Source organism: Bidens hawaiensis, unplaced genomic scaffold (assembly GCF_021521415.1).
Source record: "Bidens hawaiensis isolate Kalapana, Puna unplaced genomic scaffold, B.hawaiensis_p1.1 tig00020044_1, whole genome shotgun sequence".
NCBI lineage: Eukaryota > Viridiplantae > Streptophyta > Magnoliopsida > Asterales > Asteraceae > Bidens > Bidens hawaiensis.
The window spans coordinates 1-5,608 of NW_027493052.1; the positions used below are offsets into that span (position 1 = coordinate 1).

The window sequence follows — 5,608 nt, forward strand, 5'->3', positions numbered from 1 at the left end:
CTGGTTAAACTTGTCGGTTTTAGGGATTTTGTTGTTATTTCTTGTATTATTTATGTTTCTTTGTATATATTTAATTAACTATGAAATGAAATATGCATGCTTAGTATATTTAACCGTTTAGTTTTATAATTTTTGCTATAATATATGAATATTTGAAATGGTTTGTTTGTAAACATTATCGTTTCATTATGCTAAAACTGTTAACCGCTTTAAAATACTTGTCAAAAACCGGTGTTATAAACTTTTTGTTCATTTGCAACGCTTATTGCTTTCTAAGTTACAACGGGTTTGGAAAATTCTCATTTAAAATGTTTCTTCACATTTTATTTCAACAGTTGAACTAGTCCCCATTTTAACACTCGTTAAAAACATATATAAACTTTTGTTCAATAAACAACGTTAGTATCCTTCTAATTTATGAAAATTCTTCATTTTATAACGGTGTTTAACATGTTGTAAAAGTAGGTTTACAAGGCCGAGTACTCCCCGGGTACTCATTACAAGGTATGTCGTCGGGACGAGTTTCTTTAACTCCGCCTAGTTATTAAAGAATTGGTCAAAGGTGGTCAATCTTAGCCACAATCACATCTAGTCGGTGAACTTGAGTTGATTTTGACTTAAAAAAAATGAAACATAATTCATAATTATATAATATTAAAAAATAAATATCATTTCTTTAATTAATGATTTGCAAATTTAGAATAATTTATTATTTAAAAATGCATTTCTCTTATTTATATTGATATTCACCTATTTTGTTATAAATATTAGTAAACTTATGATATTTGACATATATATAATATCCAAAAATTAATACCATGTCCGAGTGCTCCCCAAATACTCCGGGTACACCCAGCTTCCCAGTCGGCCGCCTAAAGTCCGCATTTCAACAGTTGAACTCCTCACCATTTTAAATACTCGTTAAAAACCGGTATATAAACTTTTCATCTTTCAGATGTTTGGGATATCTCGTAAGTATTCAAAACTCATAAGATTCAACTTCCCTAAACATTTTAAACACCCAAGTTCCCATCTCAATGTCTCAACTTAAGGAAAACCATAGAGACCTAAATATGTTGAACTTTTCATCTCACAGATTGGGATATCTAGTAAGGATTTACAATCTGTCAGGTTCAACTCCTCTAACATTCTTAACGCCCAAGTTCCTCTCGCAATTTCTCAACTAGAATTCAAGTGAGACCTAACTGCGGTAAACTTTTGGGATATCATATTAGCAACTTAGGTCAAACTTCTCCAATCGATCTAAACATCCAAGTTCCTCTAGCAATTTCTTAACTGGATGACAACAAGAGAGATTTAAATATCTTAAACTTTTCATCTTACATATGTTTTTTGGGATATCTCGTAAGGACTTACAATCATGTAGGTCTAACTTCTCTAAACATTCTAAACATCCAAGTTCCTCGGGCAATTTCTCAAGTTGATGACAGTAGGAGAGATCAATGCATGTTAAACTTTTCATCTTACAGATACTGTTCGGGATATCTTGCAAGGATCCACATTTCCTTAGGTCTAACTTCTTTAAACATTCTAAACGCCCAAGCTCATTTGGCAATTTCTCAACTTGACAACATTGAGTGAGATTTAAATGTTTTAAACTTTTCATCTTACATATGCTGTTCGGGATATCTCGTAAAGATCTACAATCCATTATGTGCAACTCCTCTAAACACTCTAACCTGCCGAGATCCTTGGGTAAATGCTCTAGAAGCCAACAAGAATTCAGTTCAAGATATTGCAGATGTTTTAACATACAATGCTATCCGGAAGATACTCAACCCTTTCCATCCACAAGGATAGCTTCTCTAGACTTTGTATTTGGCCCAGATCCTTGGGTACGTCCGGAAGATCCTTGGGTACCCCGGGAATACTCCAGCATTTAAGTCCAAGCTCTCTTAAATGTTGTAAAGCACAAATGCTTTCTGAAAAAGACTCAAGGTTTGTGCAAGCACATACACCAAAAGAAAGAAGCTTCTCAAGATTTCCACTTGATGAGGGCAGAGGTTCATCATAAAGACATTCAATCTTAAAGTTTGGCAAGTTATTGTCGGGATGTAGTGGGCAGATGTCTAGGGGCCATGCATTTAGTTGTAACTTGGCTAAGGAATCAAGACTAGGTGATTCAAGTTGTCTATCGACACAAAAACTCTCAAACCTTGAGCAGCCACTTAAGTTTAAGTAGACAAGCTTTTTTAGACATCCCATTGGAGCATGAATCTTTTGAAGATAAGAACACCCTTTAAGATTTAACTTCTCGGGTTTGGAATCATCCCGAGGTTAAGGTTACTTACCTCAGAAAAACGGAGGTCGAGGGATTTGAGCTTTGGACATTCAACAGGCATGTAAAGTTCTACAAAGCGAGAACAATGTTGAAGATTTAAGTTCTCGAGATTTGGAGTCATCCCAAGGTTGAGGTATTCGAGATTAAGGCACTGAACAAGATCTAACCGCTCAATATTTGGAGTCATCCCAAGGTCAAGGGTTCTCAACCATGAGCCACTGAGGTCAAGGAATCTGAGCTTATCAATAACCTATTATGAGAATAAACAAGAAAGATAAATGTCAGTGTAACAACAAAAATATTGCATAATAGAGCATCGTGCAAACAATCAGACAATCATTATTCAACCTTGCTTTCTCTCGTTTCCTGGAGTTGAGACCAATACATCTGAAGGTATGAAGGTATAGAAGGTTATTTGCTCTAAATGTTTTAGGTAAAGACTGAAAAGGATATTCATTCCAACATAGAGATCTTAGAGCATCTGGTAAGTGTAAGTATTGGCTAACTTCATCAACTTTCCATTCTCTGAATCCACTATGCAAGTAAAAAAATCTAAGTTCCTTCATCTTTCTAAGACCTATCATAATAGTTGTAGGATGAAGATTCGTACTATACAGTTTTATACATTTTGTTTATTCAGTACCCTGCTAAGAAAGATAAATTTGATATGAAAAATTGTCATAGCAAATGAAAATGTTAGTTTTCCACCTTTCATATAAGCTTGAAACTTATTGATTCATTAACCAATATATCTTCTATTTCCTCTTTAATCCATAATCAGCTGTGTCTGCTAGGCTCGTTAGGGTGCGAGCGCCAAACAATATTCCTGCCCATTTCTTCTATATGGTCATGGAAGCCCAAAGTGTGATAACTAGAAATAGTTATCAAAGATTTCTGCTCAAGAATTCTTAAAACAATTTCTGCATTATATCCACAGCTTTCAAGTATTCTGATTGCTTTGTCTTTTGTTTCACCTTTCAACATGCATACAACATCTAGAAATATTTCTTTTTGGTCATTATCAAGCCCATTATAGCTCAGTTCCAATCTTTTCAAAGTTTTCTCTAATGGAATTGTTTTTAGTCGTTTTATGGCATCTACCCATTCAAGTTCACTTCTGCCACAAAGATGTAAACCCAAAACTTTGATTGTTAAGGGAAGCCCAGAAGCATAATGTAAAACTTTTCTAGAGAGATCCTCATATCCTTGATTTGGAATTTCTCTCTTAAATGCGTACCTACTAAAGAGACAAATTGCTTCCAACATGTGATAACAAATTAACGTCGTGAATAAAGTTCACTCCATGTGCTACTAGCACTTGTTGATCTCTTGTTGTGATGATGATTCTACTTCCAGGCTTAAACCATGTAAGCTCACCAGCTAATGCCTCAAGCCGGTCCACATCATCCACGTCATCTAGAACAAGAAGAGCCTTTTGACAAGGCATAATCTTTTTCATCATATTTTTTCCTTCAGAAACACTTGTTACAACTATGCTTTGATCATTTAACACATCTGAAAGCATCTTTTCTTGCAATTTCTTCAAGCCACACAACGAGCCTTTTGAAACTTCCCTCACATTCTCAACAAAGCTTTTACCCTCAAACCAAATGGATATATGATCAAAAACAGCTCTCGCCAAAGTGGTTTTTCCACCACCTCCCATCCCCTTGATACCTATCATGCGAACGTCATCAGAATCAGTTTCTAAAGATGAAAATACATTCTTCACCCGGGTCTCCATGCCTACTAACTTCCCATAAACACCCGGATTAATAAAACGTAGCTTTATTGAAACTTCTTGAACAATTTGTTGAATAAATTTAGCTTCCTGCCTGTGTGTTAAAGAAGATTCAGTTGGATCACTCGTAATCCATCATGAAACTTGAGATGACATGGATGTTCCAATTAAACACTAGTTATAAAGAAACAAAAATGAAGAATACCCATTAAAAGTGTTCTTTAACTCCATCCCAGCCAAGCTGGTTGCTTTATTCAGACCATTTGTCCATCTTCCAACATCATCTTCAATTTCCTGTTTGGCAAAGTACGAAATAGCCACAAAACATTTGACTCAGAAACTCCTACTCTGACACACAAATACAAATACAATTATACAAATGCATTGATAAAGATGTTACCGAATCTACTGTATGTCTGTTCGATGAAGAAGATCTGTTGCAGCAAAATGCTACGATAGAACAAAGACAGTCAAGAGGCAGAACAACGTTCCAGCTGCCTTTTTCATGTTTTGCAAAGGCTTGTTCAACTGCCCCACATTGGTAGCGGACTTCGGTGGGTTCAACATCATAGAATACGGGGTAGACAGTATGCTCCTTAGTCTTCTGTCACTCCATAATTTTAACGAGCTCATCTAGGCACCATGATGAAGTCGTATAGTTCCTGGAGAACACAATTATGTGAAATCTGGAGTCTTCAATGGCTCTAATGAGCTCATCGCTGATCATTTTCCCTTTCTTGATTTTCTCATCATCTTTGAATGTTATGATGCCTTTCTGGTGAAGAGCATGATAGAGATGATCAATAAAGTTCTTGCAGGTGTCTTCGCCCCTGAAACTTAAAAAGACATCGTACTTGAAGCTCTTTTGGACGAGTGATACTAAAGTAGAAGCCATCGCTTGATAAAGATCAAATGAAATGAAATTTTGTATGTTTGGGGGAAATTTGTATGAACTGATAAGAGTTTAATCATTTTGGAAAACCTTTTTAATGGGCTGGGGACAAAAGTTTCCTGTTTAAAATTGAGATGAAGACATCTATCTACCCAACCCTTGCTCAAAATTATTGATTACGTGCTATGACCATTGTAGTTGACTTTATGGATGTTGAGGTGTACACCCAGCATACAGATCATGTAATTCATATGATTACTTAACTAATGATATAAAAAGATTAAAAAAAAGAAGAAGAAGAAGAATCAGTTGCTACATCCACCATGTTGCAAAGCCAAAGCATTTCTCCCCATGTTACTGTAAAAAAAAACGAAAAAAAAAAACTTTAGAGCTGTTGCTAATAAAATAAAATCTTGATTGGGGGAAAGTATTATTATTCACACCCCAAATGCTATTTTGAGGCATAGGACACCTATGTACGCTGTGTATAGGCCACTATGCGGCGTATGATCCCAGCGTATCGGTCAGCCAGACAACCCATACGCCAATCATTCCCGGGAACGACCAAAACTATGCATGCAGGTCTATACGCATCGTATAGACCAGCCGTCGGACAAGATCTTATGCACACGGACTGACATTTTTGTGGGCCCTCATAATCGATTAACACAAT

At 36.0% G+C, this 5,608-nt stretch overlaps 1 pseudogene; it reads right to left on the reverse strand.

Moving 5' to 3' along the window:
- Window positions 1–1,231: 1,231 nt before the first annotated feature.
- LOC143559816 (TMV resistance protein N-like) lies at window positions 1,232–4,938 on the reverse strand (annotated as a pseudogene).
- Window positions 4,939–5,608: the final 670 nt, after the last annotated feature.